Below are 21,402 nucleotides of genomic sequence, written 5' to 3' on the forward strand. Positions count from 1 at the left end.
GTATCCAGATAAACTGCTCCTCATCACCTCTGTGGGACATGAAGAGCAAGGGGAACAATGCAACCATGAAAGACATGCATCTTGCTATGCTGTGTTCAACAGTGTCATACTTCTGTGACCAGGAGTCTTTTGTCTTCTGTCAAGATCCATACACCTATGGCATGCTACCTTGTTGGCTTGCAAATGGGGTAAAACCTTAGACCTTTCCAAGTTCGTGACAGAAATTAAACAATTAGATGAAGAATTTCAGCAGAAAGTTGGAAACTATTATAAAATGGAAATCTTGGAACTAGAAATAAAGTAACGGAAACAGAACTCAATAAACAAGTTCAAGAGCAAATTAGATACAGCTAAAGAGAGAATTAGTAAACTAGAAGATAAATAAGAAAATGGCTGGCTTGAAGCTTGACAGAAAAAAAGATAAAAAATATAAAAACAACTGAAGTTTTCTGTGTATCCATTCATAATTCTATTACTCTTTCTAACCTAAAAGTAACTCTTTTTTAGATTCAATGTTTCTCATACCCATGTATGTACTTATACAATTGCTACAGGTATATATATGTATGTATATGTTTGTATGTATACCAAACAACATAGAGCATTGCTTCTACTTTTAAAAACTTTATATAAATGATATTATAATGTGCTTGCTTTTTTCTTAATATTTGACTCCTATAAAAAGCTTTTTACTAAATCATTTTCACTGACTTCTCTTATTTCAAATAAGGCAAAATGTTCTCTAACACAATAATGCATCTTTTGCACCAAAATATTGTTTTATATTATTAGTGATTCTACCAGCTTTCAAAGCAGTTTTATATTTCCCAACTTCAGGTATAAAACAAAAACCTAGGCTAGAAAAAAAAAATTGAAAGTCAAAGAATGCATTTAAAGAAAGTAAAACACACTATGAAAGAAATTTAGATTTGTTATCAGTACATGAGAGGACCTGGAGAAACATGTAGCACTAAAGCATTCAGAAAGCTCTTTTTAAAAATCACCAATTAGGGCTTCCCTGGTGGCACAGTGGTTGAGAGCCCGCCTGCCGATGCAGGGGACACGGGTTCGTGCCCCGGTCCGGGAAGATCCCACATGCTGCGGAGAGGCTGGGCCCGTGAGCCATGGCCACTGAGCCTGTGCGTCCGGAGCCTGTGCTCCGCAACGGGAGGGGCCACAACAGTGAGAGGCCCGCGTACCGCAAAAAAAAAAAAAACAATAACCATTAGCTTATAGATCCCATGCCACAAGATGATGGTGTCCATTGCAGATTGTAAGTGATCATAAGAAGTATTCAGTGACCAGATTGAACCGTGATCAGATTGACTTTTCTCTGAATAGTTGACATGAAGCATTATAAAATGAGTAGGGAAACATTTCAGTCCATTTCAATCTTGAAAATGCACAAATTTGTTCACTGCAATTTCTCACCAAGGTAAACACTGACATACTTCTTGCAACTCAAGGAAACTAAAGAAGTAATGTCTATAGTATATGGACATTGAAAAATATTACTGACTGAAATAGGGAAAAAGATAATTCTAGCATATGAAAGATTCATTTTACTAGAACCATTGAAACAGGGAAAGAGTTGCTCCAGTAAAAATATTCAAAAGAAAGGTTTAATGTCATATTCCTGAAACAAGTTTTCCTGTAATGAAAAGTGGTGAAGGTTAAGACAAATATTTAATAGGACACACTTCATAACAGTATGAAAAGAAGGATTTTGAACTATTTCATTTTATTCAACTTCAGCCTACCCCAGAAAGAATGACTTGAGCTCAGGCAAGACAGCTCTTGGCAGCTGAGACAAATCCAGTTGTAGCTAATGCCTTGAGGCTATCTGATGACTGAACTCCCTCTAGCTGGGCAGCCAGTCCTTTCTTGAAAAAAGAGAAATTCAGAACATCAGGCAGAAATGCAAGCCTAACTCTAAAGGCAGGGATATGCAGATCTTTTCCTCTTGGGCCAATCTTGTAGGGGTAAGATTCCAATTTAAATAGTCCTCTGTGCTGAGTATTTTTCTCTTTGTCCCTCCAAACCCACTATCTACCCTCAGCACCTTCACCTGTGCCCTCAAAAGCTGACTTTTACTGACTGTATCAATGGGCTTTCCCACCCTTTGGTTTGCTGTCAGGTTCAGTCAATAAGAATCACCTGCAGAAGATCAAAGGGCAAGATGAGAGGAAGGTCAGAGTATTTATTCCCCTGACTCAATGTTGCCAGGCAGTAGGTTGGCAATATTCCCCCAACAGACGTCACTACTTCTACTGTTGACCCTTCCTTACAGCTACAGATCTCCCTCCAGGTATCAGTAATGGCTCTTTCTGCCTGACCCTTCAGTTTACAGATGTGATGGCTGGTTATTTCTACACTAGGGAGGTACCTCACCATTCTATATTGCCTTCCTTTAGCCTTACTTATGCCTATCCAATAATTCCCTTTACTAGGCTGTCCTCAATTACACCAACTCTTCCTATTAAGACCTTGGCTAATTCACTGTAATTTGAAGTCTCTCCATGTATACCCCTCAAAAGTAATAAAGAGATCAACTATAACAAATGGGGGGTGGAAATAGGAGAAAAAATTCTTAGGGCACAATTAATAAGGTTGACATTGATGAGAAGCAATGAGTCTTGACATTGCCAGGGAAGCTCCTTTCAATTGTGTGCCTCAGTTAACACCCTCTTTTGATTCTTTGGAGGATTTAAAAACAGTAATTGATTTGCCCAGAAAGCACTTAGCCAGGAAGCTTTCCAAGAGGCCAGAGCCTCTTGTTCATGAGCCTGAGGAATTAGTAAACACAGTTTATGGCCAATAAAACCCCACACACAGCTTGGGCAAATAATAAGGTGAAAGCAGTTTCTTATTAAAGTTATGATTAGGTTTATCACATCTAATCATAACAGTCTCACCAGGGAGAAAAGTAAGCAAGTCTTCATTATGCACCACTACGTGCCAAAGGCAGAATTCTCTCAGGGAGAAAAAAGCCCACATAAGCAATAGCATATTTTGGAAATACACACCTTTGCCCAAAGAATTTGGCCGAAAGTGGAACTTGCCTGGTAAGCAATTACTTGACCAGTTAGCTGAGCTGGATTGACCACGAAGCTAATGAGCTAAAGCTTCAGGGTCCCTCACTTACACAAACTCCTTCCAAGGCTCTGAGAGGAACCCTAACCATATGTTCACATCATCAGTATGTTTGTACAATTTGCCAAAATGAGAATTTTAATTACAATTTATTGAGACTCTTATCTTTTTCTACTCTGCTGTCCCCAGCATTGGACCTCCAACTGTGTTGGGTGACATTGGGGTAGCTAGGGCCTAAGCAGCAGTTCAGTTGGAGATACATTAGTTTTGGTTTATGTGATATATGGTTCTGAGTAACTTTTGCATATAGTTATTGCAAGTCCTTCCCTAGTAGGAATGGCCTCCAGGAATATCCCCACTGTCCACTGTGTCAACACATGCTGGCTTGTTATTGCTACACTAAAGGGGTACATTGCAGGACACATGCTGGACACAAAGGTGCCAGGCCAAAGTGTTACCATCATGTGAACATGGTGCCCAAGATTGGTAACATGAGGGGATTAGAGGAAAAACAAAGTTTGAAAGGTCTGGAGCTGGAAGTTAGTATGTGCAAAAATGTGAATAATTTTACACATCAGACATGTAAGATTATAAGTAGATTCAGTTCTCAAAGATGCATAATTAAAACAGAACTTTTCTCCCATCAAGAAAAGACTCAGTAATACACAAGACACAATTATGAACACCATACATGTCTTTTCTTTTTTGATTGGAATCATGTAAAATAAAAATTGAACAGAATTTCTAAGCTTAAAAGGGTACAAATCTGTAGCCATTCTACAGAGAAGTATATCTGTATTTTTATTATTATCAAAAATATAAACAAGTGCCAATCAACCTCTTTAGAGAAAAGACTGAATTATCTTTCTACTCTCTCAATAGAAAACGATATTACAAAATGCTATTATGTGAAGAAGCCATCAAAATGGCATGCAGGAAAAAAAGTTATGGAAAGCAAATGGCAGGCTGCTAAATAATGTAAAAATCATTATTTTTCTGTATTTTTTTTGTGATATTCATCACCTCTTTTAAAATGGCTGTGATTTCTTTGTCCAGATAAATATTCACTTCTACATCTAATTGTAGATTCATGAATTTTGATTATTTTTCTTAAAGAGGCCCCTGTATAAACTGTAGAAATTTCAAGACCATGAAACCTGGACTTCCCTGCCACTTGACCTCAAATGCAGTAATGTACACATTCCAGGCTCAAGTGTTGTCTAACTCCATATACAGTTGTCCCTTGGTATCCACAGGGTATTGATTCCAGGACCCCCCTGCAGATACCAAACTCCACAGATGCTCAAGTCCCTTATATAAAATAGTATAGTATTTGCATATAACCTATGCACATACTAATTATTTATAATATCCAATAAATGTAAATATTATGTAAATAATTATAAATACAATTTAAATGCCATGTAAATAGTTGTTGGCACATTGCAAATTTGCTTTTTGGAACTTTCTGGAATTTATTTTTTCTCAAATGTTTTCAATCTAAGGTTGGTTGAATCTATGAATGCAGAACCCATGGCCTACTATACACAAAAGCAGATACTACCTAGGATGAAACATAAGGGGAAGTCTCGATGTTAGAAAGAATACATATCACAGATAGCATGATGGTTTCCATCTGCCCAGGAATGCAACTTAATCAATTGCCTTGAGAAGGTCTTCTAGAGATGGTAGAGTAGAAAGACCCTGAGTTCACTTCCTCTCATGGGCACACCAAAATTACAACTATTTACAGAACAACTATCAATGAAGAAGACCAGAATCTACCAGAAGAAATCTACTACTAAAGATATAAAGAAGGAGCCACAACAAGAAGGATAGGAGGGGTGGAGTCACGGTATAGTCAAGACCCATACCCCAAGTTGTGTAACCCATGAACAGGAGAATAATTACAATTATAATGGTTCTCCCCAAGGAGTGAGGGGTCTGAGCTCCACATCAGTCTCCCCAGCCTGGAGGTCCTGCACCAGAACGATGAGCCCCCAGAACACTTGGCTTGGAAGGCCAGCAGGACTTACTTTTGTGAGTCCCAGAGGGCTGTGGGAAACGAGACTCCACTCTTAAAGGATGCACACAAAACCTCACACACTCCAGGACCCAGGGAAAAAGCAGCAATTTGAAAGGATCCTGGGTTAGACCTACCTGCTGATCTTGGAGAGTCTCCTGGGGAGGCAGGAGGCAACTGGAGCTCACAATGGGGCCATAAAAACTGGAAGAGCCATTTCGGGGAGCTCCTTCTACCATGTGGACACTGGTACTGGCAAAAGCCATTCTAGAATCCTCCCTTAGCTTACCACCCTCAGAACCCAGCTCCACTGTCACCCACCAGCCTATAGGCACCAGTACTGGGATGTGCCAGGCCAATCAACTAACCTGTCAAGGACACGGCCCCACCAACCAGGAGACAAGCTGCCTTAAGACTGGCTTAGCCCACAGCCACCCCTGAACAAAGCCCTGCCCACCAGAGGGCCCAGAATGCAGGCCTATATACCAGTCTAATACAGGCATTAGACCTGGGACCCCCCAGAGCACTGCAGCCAGAGAACCCAGGACCTAGCTCTGCCTACCAGCAAGACTGCTCTAGCCTCAGGACCAGCCTCACCCACCAGCAGGAAGACAGCAGTACCAGGACAACTGCAACCTCATAGCCTGCCATGGCAGGACCCAGCCTACCCAATAGCTCTGAGATAGGCGGGGCCACAGCCCAAGCCCCAAATACCAGCAGGCCAATACAAGCTTCAGGACACCTGGCACCCCACAGCCAGCTGTGTCAGGAACTGGACCCACCCACCAGCTGTTCAGCACCAGCTCTTGGACCCTTAAGCCCTACAGCCCAACCGCAGGACCCAACTCTGTCCACCAGTGGGCTGGCACTAGCCCCAACACCTGACTTCACCCACAAGTGGGCAAGTCCCAGTCCTGGGATCCCCTGGACCCTGATTCCACCCACCAGTAAGCCAGCATTAAACCCGGGCCCCCCTGGGGTTATACAACCAGCCACCTCATGACCAGGCCCTGCCAACCAGTGGTGGGCAGACTCCACACAAGGCCAAGCCTGGCAACCAACAAAACCAGAGGCCAACCCAGACTGCCTATAGGAGTCAACCTGCCACAAGAGGAGGACCCACACAGAGGGTACCCCTAGAGCATAGAGCTTTGGTGACCAGAGGGGAGTGCATTGCTGGGACACATAGGACATCTCCTACAAAAGACTACTCCTCTAAGATCGGGAAATGCAACCACCCTACAAGATAACATAGAAATAAAAACAGCAAGTTAGGAAAAAAGTCAGCAGAGGAAGATGTCCAAATGAAGGAATACAATAAAACCCCAAAAGAAGAACTAAGTGAACTAGAGGTAGGTAATCTACCTGAGAAAAAGTTCAAGGTAATGAATTTAAAGATTATCAAAGAACCTGGGAGAAGAATGGATAAACAGAAGTTTTTACAACAAGTTAGAAAATATAAAGAACAACCAAACAGACATAAAGAATATAGTAACAGAAATGAAAAGTACACTAGAAGGGATCAATAATGGTCTAAATGATATAGAGGAACAGATCAACAAGGTGGAAGACAGAGTAGTGTAAATCACTGTAGATGAACAGAAAAAAGAAAGAAAAGAAATGAGGATAGTTTAAGAGACATCTAGGACAAAATCAATCATACTAATGGTTGCATTATGTAGGGGTCCCAGAAGGAGAAGACAGAGAAAAAGAGACAGAGAACATATTTGAACACATAATAGCTGAAAACTTCTCTAACCTGGGAAAGGAAACAGACATCCAAGTTCAGGAAGCACAGAGAGTGCCAAACAAGATGATGGCGGTCCAGTGGTTAGGACTCCATGCTTCCACTGCAGTGGGCACAGGTTCCATACATGGTTGGAAAACTAAGATCCCACATGCCACACAGGGCAGCCAAAAAAATAAAAAAGAATAAAAGAAAAAAAAATAACTCAAAGAGGGCCACACCAAGACACACTGTAATTAAAAACGGCAAAAATTAAGGATAAAGAGAGAATATTAAAAGCAGCAAGGGAAAACAAGTTACATACAAGGGAACTCCCAAAAGGCTATTATCTGACTTTTCAGCAGAAACTCTGCAGGCCAGGAAGGAGCAACACAATATATTTAAAGTGATGAAAGAGAAAAACCTACAACTAAGAATACTCTACTTGACAAGGCTCTCATTCAGTTCTTTTTTGTTTTTTTTTTTTTGCGGTACGCGGGCCTCTCACTGCTGTGGCCTCTCCCGTTGCGGAGCACAGGCTCCGGATGTGCAGGCTCAGCGGCCATGGCTCACGGGCCCAGCCGCTCCGCGGCATGCGGGATCCTACCGGACCAGGGCACAAACTCATGTCCCCTGCATCGGCAGGCGGACTCTCAACCACTGCACCACCAGGGAAGCCCTCTCATTCAGTTTTGATGGCAAGATCAAGTTTTACATTCAAGCAAAAGCTAAAAGAGTTTGGCACCACCAAACCAGGTTAACAAGAAATGTAAAAAGGACTTCTCTAAGCAAAAAAGAAAAGGCCACAACTAGAAATGAAAATTATGAAAGGAAAAATCTCATAGGTAAAGACAAATATACAGTAAAGGTAGTGAATCAACCACATACAAAGCTAGTAGGAAAGATAAAAGACAAAAGTAGTAAAATCGTCTATACCCAAAAAGCAGTAAACGGATACATACATACATACATACACACACACACACACACACACAAATAGATGTAAAATATGATGTCAAAAGCAGTGATTTTGAGGGGAGGAGAGTAAAAATGCAGGGTTCTCAAAATGCGTTTGAAATTAAGTAATCAGCAACTTAAAACAATCACGTATATGTATATAGATTGCTATATACAAACCTCATGGTAACCACAAAACAAAACTCTATAATAGCTACACACATTAAAAAGAGAAAGGGATCCAAACATAACATTAAAGACAGTTACCAAATCACAAAGGAAGAGAACAATAGAAGAAGAAAGGAACAAAAAGAACTACAAAAACAACCACCAAACAATTTTTTAAATGGCAATAAGTACATCCATATCAATAATTACTTTAAATGTAAATGAATTAAATGCTCTAATCAAAAAACACAGAGTGGCTGAATGGATACAAAAATAAGATCCATATATATGCTGCCTGAAAGAGGTTCACTTCAGATTTAAAGGCCCACAGACTGAAACTGAGGGGATGGAAAAAGGAATACCATGCAAATGGAAATCAAAAGAAAACCAGGATAGCAATATTTATATCAGACAAAATAGATTTTAAAACAGACTGTTACAAGAGACAAAGAAGGACATTACATAATAATAAAGGGATCAATCCAAGAAGATGTAACAATTTTAAATATATATACACACAACATAGGACCACCTAAATACATATTATTAACATCATATTAATATAAGCAAATATTAACATACATGAAGGGGAAATTAACAGTAACACAATAATAGTAGGGGACCTTAACACCCCATTTACATCAATGAACAGATAATCCAGACAGAAAATCAATAAAGAAACACTGGCCTTAAATGACACATTAGATCGGATGCACTTATTAAATACATAGAGAACATTCCATGCAAAAGCTACGGTATACACATTCTTCTCAAGTGTACTTGGAACACTCTCCACATCCTAGGTCACTAGACAAGGCTCATAAAATTTAAGAAAACTGAAATCATATCAAGAATCTTTTCCAATCATAATATTTTGAGACTAGAAATCAGTTACAAGCTAAAATGCAAAAAACACAAACACATAGAGGCTAAACAATACACCACTAAACAACCAATGGATCATTGAAGAAATCAAACAGGAAATCAAAAAATTACCTGGAGACAAATGAAAATGGAAACACACCAATGTAAAAATCTATGGGACACAGCAAAAGCAGTTCTAACAGGGAAATTTATAGCAATACATGTCACCTCAGGGAACAAAAAAAATCTCAGATAAACAACCTAAACTTGCACCTAAAGCAACTAAAGAAAGAAGAACAAACAAAACCCAAAGTTAGTAGAAGGAAAGAAATCATAAAGATCAGAGTAGAAATAAATGAAATAGAGACTGAGAAAACAATAGAAAAGATCCATAAAACTAAAAGCTGGTTCTTTGAAAAGATAAACAAAATTGATAAACCTTTAGCCAGATTCACCAAGGAAAAATAAGGGGGGCAGGGAGCAGGCTCAAATCAATAAAGTCAGAAATGAAAAAAAAAAAAGAAGTTACAACCAACACCACGCAAATACAAAGGATCATAAGAGTCTACTATGAACAACTATATACCAATAAAATAGACAACACATAGGAAATAGACAAATTCTTAGAAATGTACAATATCCCAAGACTGAATCAGGAAGAAATAGAAAATATAAATACACCAATTACCACTAATGAAACTGAATCAGTAATTAAAAAAACAAAAAAACAAAAAACTTCCAACAAACAAAAGTCCTGGACCTGGTGCCTTCACAGATGAATTCTACCAAACATTTAGAGAAGACTTAACATGTAGCCTTCTGAAACTATTCCAAAAAATTTCAGAGGAAGGAACACTTTTGAACTCATTTTATGAGGCCACCATCACCCTGATACCAAAACCAGACAAAGATATAACAAAAAAGGAAAATTTCAGGCCAATATCACTGATGAACATAGATGAGAAAATCATCAACAAAATATTAGCAAACTGAATCCAACAGTACATTAAAAGGATCAAACACCATGATCAAGTGGGATTTATCCCAAGGATGAAGGATGGTTCAATATCTGCAAATCAATCAATGTGGTATACCACATTAACAAATTGAGTAATAAAAACCACATGATCATCTCAATAAATGCAGTAAAAGCTTTTGCTAAATTCAACATCCATTTATGATGAAAACTCTCCAGAAAGTGGGTAAAGAGGGAATATACCTCAGTGTAATAAAGGCCATATATAAGCTCACAACTAACATCAAACTCAACAGTGAAATGCTGAAGACAGTTCCTCTAAGATCATGAATAAGACATGGATGCCCATTCTTGCCACTTTTATTCAATATAGTATTGAATAAGTCCTAGCCACAGCAATCAGACAAGAAAAAGAAATAAAAGTAATTCAAATTGTAAAGGAAGTAAAACAGCTACTGTTTGTAGATGACATGATACTATACATAGAAAACCCTAAAGACACCACAAAAAAATTACTAGAACTCATTAATGAATTCAGTTAAGTTGCAGGACACAAAATAATATACAGAAATCTGTTGCATTTCTATACATTAACAACGAACTATCAGAAAGAAAATTAAGGAAACAATCCCACTTATAACTGCATCAAAAAGAATAAAATACATAGGAATAAACTTACTTAAGGAGGTAAAATACCTCTACTCGGAAAACTATAAGATACTGATGAAAGAAATTGAAAAGAACACAAACAGATGAAAAGATATACTGGGCTCATGGACTGGAAGAATTAATATTGTTAAAATGACCATAGTACCCAAGGCAATTTACAGATTTGATGCAAGCACTATCAAATTAGCAACAGCATTTTTCACAGAACTAGAACAAATAATTTCAAAATTTGTATGGAAACACAAATGACCCTAAATAGCCAAAACAAACTTAAGAAAGAACAGAGCTGGAGAAATCATGCTCCCTAACTTCAGACTATGCTACAATGCTACAGTAATAAAAAAGTATGGTACTGACACAAAAACAGACACATAGATCAATAGATCAGAACAGAGAGCCCAGAAATAAAACCACATGCTCATAATCAATTAATCTATGAAAAAAGAGGCAAGAATATACAATGGAGAAAAGACAGTCTCTTCAATAAATGGTGCTGGGAAAACTGGACAGCCTCATGTCAAAGAATGAAATTAGAACATTTTCTCACACCACATACAGAAATAAATTCAAAATAGATTAAAGTCCTAAATATAAGACCAGAAACCATAACACACCTAGAAAAAAATTAAGCAGAACACTCTTTGCCATAAATTGTAGCAATATTTTTTTGGATCTGTCTCCTAAGGCAAAGGAAACAAAAGCAAAAATAAACAAATGAGACCTAATTAAACTTAAAAGCTTTTGCACAGCAAAGGAAACCATTGACAAAATGAAAAGACAACTTATGGGATGGGAGAAAATATTTGCAAATGATGTGACAAATTAGGGGCTAATATCCAAAATATATAAACTCAAGTCAAAAAAAACAAACAACCCAACCAAAAAATGGGCAGAAGACCTGAATAGATATTTTTCCAAAGAAGACATACAGATGGCCAACAGGCACATGAAAAGATGCTCAACATTACTAATCATCAGAAAAATGCAAATCAAAACAACAAGAAACTATCACCTCACACCTACCAGAATGATTATTATGAAAAAGACCACAAATAACAAATGATGGCAAAGATGTGGAGAAAAGGGAACCCTTGTACACTGTTGGTGGGAATGTAAACTGGTATAGCCACTGTGGAAAATATTATGAAGGTTTCTTTAAAAACTATAAACAGAACTACCATATGATCCAGCTATTCCACTCTTGAGTATACATCAGAAAAAAATAAAAACACTAATTTGAAAAGATACATGCACCCCAAGTTCATAGCATCATTATTTATAATTGCCAAGATATGGAAGCAACCTAAGTGTCCATCAACAGATGACTGGATATAAAAGAAGTGGTATATACAAAATGGAATACTACTCAGCCATAAAAAAGAATTAAATTTTGCCATTTGCAAAATGTGGATGGACCTGGAAAGTATTATGCTTAGTGAAGTAAGTCAGAGAATAGCAAATACTGTATGTTATTGCTCATATGTGGAATCTATATATAACAAAAAAGAAACAGATTCACAGATATAGAGAACAAACTAGTAGTTACCAGTGGGGTAGGGAAAGGAGGAGGGGCAAGATAGGGATAGGGGATTAAGAGGTACAAACTATTATGTATAAAAGAAATAAGCTACAAGTATACATCATGAAGCACAGGGAATATAGTCAATATTTTATAACTATAAATGGAGTATAATCTATAAAAATTTTGACTCACTATATTGTACACCTATAACTAATATATTATATATCAACTATGCCTCAATAAAAAATAATAAATTTTAAAAATCTTAGAGTTAAAAAAAAAAGTAGGTCATCTAGTGTTCACTGTCATCTAGCAAGGAGCTATTAAAACTGGACTTCACAAAACTGCTTTCTAGTTCTATCTTTGTCCATAACGTCTTCTAACTAGAAAGAAGTCAGATGATTTCTCTGTGCCTTATTTTCTTCATGCTGAAAATAGGTTGCCCTCTGGGCAAACTCTTCCTTACTATCTATACAAAATGGCTCAATCTCATTCCCACCTTCAACGCACTTACTGAGCCTTCCCAGAGAGCCCTCCACCTCATGGGCCTCTGTCCCTCTAAATTTCTACTGCACTGTGTTCTTGACTGTCCCACTTACATGTCACTCCCTGCACCTGGAGTCCTCTCTCCTCCCCACTCCTGTCTTACTTCATTCATTTAAAAAACACTTAGACAGCGATATTTTATGCAGCAGGATTTTACTAAATATTTTGGTAATGGAGGGAGATTACAGCACAGAGCTCAATAATATATCATTTGGAATAAACATCACACATCACACTCTGCCTCAAAATTCAGCAAACACGTCTTTCCCAGAAAATATTTCACCTAAGGCCGTAAGCCCCAAGCTTCCTCTTGCTGACGTTATTCTCTCAAGAACCTTTAAGTTTGTTAAATCCTTTCTTAATCCAATTGACAAGTGCAAAATTGTTTTCTTTATTGTATAGATCATATTTAATCATTTTTGACTAAATGTATCCAAAATAGAAAATGTCCTGGGGTGGTGATATGGCTATATTTCATATGGAAATAGGTCTATTCAGGAATTTAAAACAAAACAAAAAAAAAAGAGGTCAATTCTCTCTCGAAGATTCATTCTGGTTTCTTCCTTGGCTAACCAACTCAAACTACATGCAGCTTTTGAGAGTAGAAATTTATCTCCAAATTTTCAAGTATTAGAAAACTCACAAGAATAAAATGGAAAACTATTGTGAAAACTTTTTAAAAGTTAAAGTTGTATACTAAGTAAGATGTTATAAAGTATGCATACATAGAATAACACTCATTTATTACATGATTGCTAGTGGAATTGTTATTGCCACTTCAGAGTTATCATTTTGAATTTCTCTTTTTCCTGCCATTAAATCAAGTCCTGTTCCAGAAATATGCAGCAGATTAGGTAGTAACACAAGGAATCAGAGAGATAAGACAAATGTATACAGCTATTCAGACCACTTTATAGGTCACTGTTAGAAAAACCCAGCTGTATTACCTACCATCCCAGGAAGGGCTGCAACCATTCTTCCAATGAAGGTAAAAAGTCCCACTCACATGTATCAATTGGCTTACCCAGGCCTCCGATTCCTGTACATGAAATAGGGCCAAGAGATGAGAGAAAGAAATTATGTCCTCCTTAAACACAGAACTTTCTTCTAGATAAAAGAATTACAGAATTATAGGAGACCTTAGAGATCATTTATTCTACTAGTTCTATTTTAAAGATAAGGAAAACTGAGAACCAAAGAACCTAAATGGCAGATGCAGGATCATACTAATATTTGAGGCCAAGCTGGGCACCCATCCATCTCTCCTGACCCAGGCCATTCTCATCTCTGAAACATGATCTACTTACTTAAGTGTGGGATGCTAAGAAGATTTATCTTTAGGTTTTAGCTATTCAGAATATGGACTCCATGGAGCACGTACCAATGACACAGCAATTCAATATATCAGTTCTATGTTTAGTCACCACAACAACCTACTAGTTTTTAAAAAATTTTTTAAACTTATATTCATTCAATGCTTGACTTGTTAATATTCCTTTTTCTTTTTCCTTTCAGAAATAAAATGTTGATTTATCACTGAATACTCAATGCTATCAGCATTTAATTGTGTAAAGGTTAACTGTGAAGCTAGGTGGGAGTTTTAACAAAGGGATCAATCCCTTTATTACAGGAGTAATGAGTTTCCCATGGTTCACTGGCATACCATACCTCCTTGCCTTCCCAATGCTAGGTTAAACCCTCCCGCTGCCTATCTAGGTGTTAATCACTTGTCCCTAACAGCTGATCAAGGGCATTAAAAAAAAAAAAAAACAGAAGAGAGAATAGGAAATAGATAAAGAATAATGACCTAATTGTGTTGGCACTACAATAATACATCTCAAAGTCTGAATTTCTGAGGAACTATATTAGTCAAGGTCTCTTTATTGCAAATGACAGAAACTCACTTGCAGGTTAGGCAAAACAGGGAAATTACCGGAATGAGAATGAAATGTCATATAAGAGCCAGAAGAAAAGGGAGTGCAGCTGAACCGCAAGGACAACCGGAATTACCATCAATTCTCTCATCTCTGAGTCTTTGTGCATTTTTATTTCATTCTCAGAAACTAACTTAAACCACAGTGGGAAGCATGACCGATAGCAATTCCCCTTCCTTATACCCCTAGCACTCAGAGGATGTCCAAGCTTTGAAAGTACCCAAGGAAGAACACAACTGGCCCAACTTGAGTAGGTATTCATTTCTAGACAACTTGCTTATGGTCAGGCAGACGGGACCTCACCAGGCAAAAATTTCACAACTGAATAAAGGAAGTGCTGCTTCCAATGGAAAGGAGAAGTGCTTGGCAGATTAAAAATTCAAAATAATTTAATATTCGCTAACAATATTTTCAATTAGGAAAGCTATGAGTATTTCACTAGGGACAGCAGCATTACCAGTAGTGCTGGTCTCTGTTTCCAAATTTAATAGCTCTGACCTTGTGCCAGTGCTGTAATCCACTAAGCTACCTTGACCTCGGTAACGAATTCATAAAATGGCAATAAATATTTTAAATTCCTGAAGGCAGAGACTCGAGCAGGCATGTGGCAGCCACGAGCACAAGCCTCAAAGACTTCCTCCATGGGACGTGCACTTGACCTAGGGCCTCAGCTGCTGCGTTTTAAAATTCATTGCCTGATTTGTGCCAAGGCTGCTCCAAGACAATGACTGAGAAGGAGGTGGGGTGGAAGACTGTACAGGAAAGACCCATTCCTGGGAGACGTGGTTCTCTATTGTCATCCAACCTTGGCTCAGTCTCCCCAGCAGCCTCGCTGCATCTTTCTCCGACTGCATGGCAGTCTACAACGCTTCAATTCAAAGTTCTCACCTTCTCTCGGTCACTTGGGATCAGACTTGCATTATGGTCAGATGGATCTCCCAGGTTTTTTTTTTTTAACTCCCTCCCTATTTCCTTTTACCCATGCGTTTCCCCTAACAAAATCTTTGCATGTTTAGTCTTATCTTCACACCTGCTTCTCAGAGGACCTGGACTAATACAAGATGGTATCAAGTTTCCTTCATGATCTATGAGACAATTTTATGCTTGTCAGCTATGATAATAGTTTCCATGAAGGACTGAATCAACTGGGAAAGTTTTTAAGTACTGATTCCATTTACCCCTCCTACACCTACTGAAATAAAGTCTCCCAAGCTTATACCTAGAATTCTATATTTTATAATAATATAGGGTCTTGTGCTCAGCATGGTAGTCAGAGCTCTTCAATATTTCCTCTTGCCCTCCCACCATTCAGGACACTCAACAGGACTGAACTCCTTGTCTCTCTCACTGTCGGGGAGGGAACTTACGACTAATGTTGGCCAACCAGCTTTGAGAGGAAATGACATATTATTACCAGGCCAAAGTATCAATATTTAATTACCAGTTTGAGAACCTCCAGATTAGTACTACCCCAAGTGTGGACTGCAAACTGGTCCTCTTTCCCAGTCCATGATAAGATAATGGAAATAAACATTTAGAAACTTTAATAGTAATTTAATATTGCTGCAACATTTAAATGTGTGATCAATAATTTATCTTTATTATATTTTATAAAATTAGTCCATGACAGATTAGAAAAAAATAGATAAATAAAAATTGGGAACTGTGAACCAAGATGGCGGAGTAGAAGGACATGCTCTCACTTCCTCTTGTGAGAACACCAGAATCACAACTAGCTGCTGGACAACCATCAACAGGAAGACACTGAAACTCACCAAAAAAGATACCCCACATCCAAAGACAAATGAGAAGCCACAATGAGATGGTAGGAGGTGCGCAGTCACAGCAAAATCAAATCCCATAACTGCTGGGTGGGTGACTCACAGACTGGAGAACACTTATACCACAGAAGTCCACCCACTGGAGTGAAGGATCTGAGCCTCACGTCAGGCTTCCCAACGTGGAGGTCTGGCAACGGGAGGAGGAATTCCTAGAGAATCAGACTTTGAAGGCTAGTGGGATTTGATTGCAGGACTTCGACAAGACTGGGGGAAACAAAGACTCCACTCTTGGAGGGCACAAACAAAGTAGTGTGTGCATTGGGATCCAGGGGAAGGAGCAGTGAACCCAGGGGAGACTGAACCAGACCTACCTGCTAGTGTTGGAGGGTCTTCTGCAGAGGCGGTGCTGGGGATGTGTGTGGCTCACCATGGGGACAAGGACACTGGCAGCAGAGTTCTGGGAAGTACTCCTTGGTGTAAACCCTCCCAGAGTTTGCCATCAGCCCCACCAAAGAGCCCAGGTAGGCTCCACTGTTGGGCTACCACAGGCCAAACAACCAACAGGGAGGGAACCCAGCCCCACCCATCAGCAGTCAAGTGGATTAAAGTTTTACTGAGCTCTGCCCACCAGAGCAACACCCAGCTCTATCCACCACCGATCCCTCCCATCAGGAAGCTTGCACAAGCCTCTGAGATAGCCTCATCCACCAGAGGGCAGACAGCAGAAGCAAGAAGAACTAGAATCCTGTAGCCTCTGAAACAAAAACCACATTCACAGAAAGATAAACAAGATGAAAAGGCACAGGGCTATGTACCAGATGAAGGAACAAGATAAAACCTCAGAAAAACATCTAAATGAAGTGGACATAAGCAACCTTCCAGAAAAAGAATTCAGAATAATGATAGTGAAGATGATCCAGGACCTCAGAAAAACAATGGAGGCAAAGATCGAGAGGATGCAAGAAACGTTTAACAAAGACCTAGAAGAATTAAAGAACAAACAAACAGAGATGAACAATACAATAACTGAAATGAAAACTACACTAGAAGGAATCAATAGCAGAATAACTGAGGCAGAAGAACGGATAAGTGACCTGGAAGACAAAATAGTGGAATTCACTGCTGCAGAATGGAATAAAGAAAAAAGAATAAAAAGAAATGAAGACAGCCTAAGAGACCTCTGGGACAACATTAAACACAACAACATTCACATTATAGGGGTCCCAGAAGGGGAAGAGAGAGAGAAAGGACCCGAGAAAATATTTGAAGAGATTATAGTCGAAAAATTCCGTAACATGGGAAAGGAAATACCCACCCAAGTTCAGGAAGCATAGTGAGTCCTATACAGGATAAACCCAAGGAGAAACATTACGAGACACGTAGTAATCAAATAGGCAAAAATTAAAGACAAAGAAAAATTATTGAAAGCAGCAAGGGAAGAATGACAAATAACATACAAGGGAACACCCATAAGGTTAACAGCTGATTTCTCAGCAGAAACGCTACAAGCCAGAAGGGAGTGGCATGATATACTTAAAGTAATGAAAGGGAAGAACCTACAGTCAAGATTACTGTGCTAGCAAGGATCTCATTCAGATTCGATGGAGAAATCAAAAGCTTTACAGACAAGCAAAAGCTAAGAGAATTCAGCAACACCAAACCAGCTCGACAACAAACTTCTCTAACTTCTCTAACTGGGAAACACAAGAGAAAAAAAGTACCTAAAAAACAAACCCAAAACAATTAAGAAAATGGTATTAGGAACATACATCTCGATAATTACCTTAAACGTGAATGGAGTAAATGCTCCAACCAAAAGACACAGGCTTGCTGAATGGAGACAAAAACAAGACCCATATATATGCTGTCTACAAGAAACCCACTTCAGACCTAGGGACACATACAAAGTGAAAGTGAGGGGACGGAAAAAGATATTCCATGCAAATGGAAATTGAGAAAAAGCTGGAGTAGCAATACTCGTACCAGATAAAATAGACTTTAAAATAAAGAATGTTACAAGAGACAAGGAAGGACACTACATAATGATCAAGGGATCAATCCAAGAACAAGATATAACAATTATAAATATATATACACCCAACAAAGGAGAACCTCAATACATAAGGCAACTGCTAACAGCTATAACACAGGAAATCGACAGTAACACAATAATAGTGGGGGACTTTAACACCTCACTTACACCAATGGACAGATCATCCAAAATGAAAATAAATACGGAAACAGAAGCTTTAAATGACACAACAGACCAGATAGATTTAGTTGATATTTATAGGACATTCCATCCAAAAACAGCAGATTACACTTTTTCCTCAAGTGCACACAGAACATTCTCCAGGACAGATCACATCTTGGGTCACAAATCAAGCCTCAGTAAATTTAAGATAATTGAAATCATATCAAGCATCTTTTCTGACCACAAGGCCTTGAGATTAGAAATGAATTACAGGGGAAGAAAAGTTAAAAAAACAAACACATGGAGTCTAAACACTACATTACTAAATAACCAAGAGATCACTGAAGAAACCAAAGAGGAAATCAAAAAATACGTGGAGACAAATGACAATGAAAACACGACAATCCGAAACCTATGGGATACAGCAAAAGCAGTTCTAAGAGGGAAGTTTATAGCTATACAAGCCTACCTCAAGAAAGAAGAAAAATCTCAAATAAATAATCTAACCTTACACTTAAAGGAACTAGAGAAAGAAGAACAAAACCCAAAGTTAGCAGAAGGAAAGAAATCATAATGATCAGAGCAGAAATAACTGAAATACAAACAAAGAAAACAATAGCAAAGATCAATAAAACTAAAAGTTTGTTCTTTGCGAAGATAAACAAAATTGATAAACCATTAGCCAGACTCAAGAAAAAGAGGGAGAGGCCTCAAATCAATAAAATTAGAAATGAAAAATAAGTTACAAGAGACATCGCAGAAATACAAAGCATCCTAAGAGACTACTACAAGCAACTCTATGCCAATAAAATGGACAATCTGGCAGAAATGGACAAATTCTTAGAAAGGTATAAACTTCCTAGACTGAACCAGGAAGAAACAGAAAATATGAACAGACCAATCACAAGTAATTAAATTGAAACTGTGATTAAAAACCGTCCAACAAACAAAAGTCCAGGACCAGATGGCTTCACAGGTGAATTCTATCAAACATTTAGAGAAGAACTAACACCCATCCTTCTCAAACTCTTCCAAAAGATTCAGGTGGAAGGAACACTCCCAAACTCATTCTACGAGGCCACCATCATCCTGATAACCAAAACCAGACAAAGATACTACAAAAAAAGAGAATTACAGACCAATATCACTGATGAATATAGATGCAAAAATCCTCAACAAAATACTAGCAAACAGAATCCAACAACACATTAAAAGGATCATACACCATGATCAAGTGGGATTTATCCCAGGGATGCAAGGATTCTTCAATATATGCAAATCAATCAATGTGATACACCATATTAACAAATTGAAGAATAAAAACCATATGATCATCTCAATAGATGCACAAAAAGCTTTTCACAAAATTCAACACCCATTTATCATAAAAACTCTCCAAAAAGTGGGCATAGAGCGAACCTACGTTAACATAATAAAGGCCATATATGACAAACCCACAGCAAACATCATTCTCAATGGTAAAAAACTGAAAGCGTTTTCTCTAAGATCAGGAACAAGACAAGGATATCCACTCTCATCTCTATTATTCAACATAGTTTTGGAAGTCCGAGCCTCAGCAACCAGAGAAGAAAAAGAAATAAAAGGAATATAAATTGGAAAAGAAGAAGTAAAACTGTCACTGTTTGCAGATGACATGACACTATACATAGAGAATCCTAAAGATGCCACCAGAAAACTACTACAGCTAATCAATGAATTTGGTAAAGTTGCAGCATACAATATTAATGCACAGAAATCTCTTGCATTCCTATACACTAATGATGAAAAATCTGAAAAAGAAATTAAGGAAACACACCCATTTACCATTGCAACAAAAAGAATAAAGGACCTAGGAATAAACCTACCTAGGGAGACAAAAGACCTGTATGCAGAAAACTATAAGACACTGACGAAAGAAATTAAAGACGATACCAACAGATGGAGAGATATACCATATTCTTGGATTGGAAGAATCAATATTGTGAAAATGATTATACTACCCAAAGTAATCTACAGATTCAATGCAATCCCTATCAAATTACCAATGGCATTTTTCCCAGAACTAGAACAAGAAGTCTTAAAATTTGTATGGAGACACAAAAGACCCCAAATAGCCAAAGCAGTCTTGAGGGGAAAAAAAACAGAGCTGGAGGAATCAGACTTCCTGACTTCAGACTATACTGCAAAGCTACAGTAATCAAGACAATATGGTACTGGCCCAAAAACATTAACAAAGATCAATGGAACAAGATAGAAAGCCCAGAGTAAACCCACTAATCTTTGGTCAACTAATCTATGACAAAGGAGGCAAGGATATACAATGGAGAAAAGACAGTCTCTTCAGTAAGTGGTGCTGGGAAAACTGGAGAGCTACATGTAAAAGAATGAAATTAGAACACTCCCTAACACCATACACAAAAATAAACTCAAAATGGATTCAAGATCTAAATGTAAGACTGGACACTATAAAACTCTTAGAGTAAAACATAGGAAGAACACTCTTTCACATAAATCACAGCAAGATCTTTTTTGATCCACCTCCTAGAGTAATGGAAATAAAAACAAAAATAAACGAATGGGACCTAATGAAACTTCAAAGCTTTTGCACAGCAAAGGAAACCATAAACAAGACAAAAAGACAACCCTCAAAATAGGAGAAAATATTTGCAAACGAATCAACGGACAAAGGATTAATCTCCAAAATATATAAACAGCTCATGCATCTCGATATTATAAGAACAATCAACCCAATCCAAAAATGGGCAGAAGACCTAAACAGACATTTCTCCAAAGGAGACATACAGATGGCCAAGAAGCACATGAAAAGCTGCTCAACATCACTAATCATTAGAGAAATGCAAATCAAAAGTACAATGAGGTATCACCTCACACCAGTTAGAATGGGCATGATCAGAAAATCTACAAACGACAAATGTTGGAGAGGGTGTG

At 38.1% G+C, this 21,402-nt stretch overlaps 1 protein-coding gene across 1 annotated transcript in view; it reads right to left on the reverse strand.

Moving 5' to 3' along the window:
- LOC307179323 (spermatogenesis-associated protein 2-like) overlaps window positions 1–21,402 on the reverse strand; it is a gene marked incomplete at its 3' end in the record, with an annotated part of 243,803 nt that overhangs the window by 136,189 nt on the left and 86,212 nt on the right. Inside the window, 1 exon segment of the mRNA XM_079908283.1 lies at window positions 13,496–13,583.

Source organism: Stenella coeruleoalba (assembly GCF_951394435.1).
Source record: "Stenella coeruleoalba genome assembly, chromosome: 2".
Classification (NCBI taxonomy): Eukaryota; Metazoa; Chordata; class Mammalia; order Artiodactyla; family Delphinidae; genus Stenella; species Stenella coeruleoalba.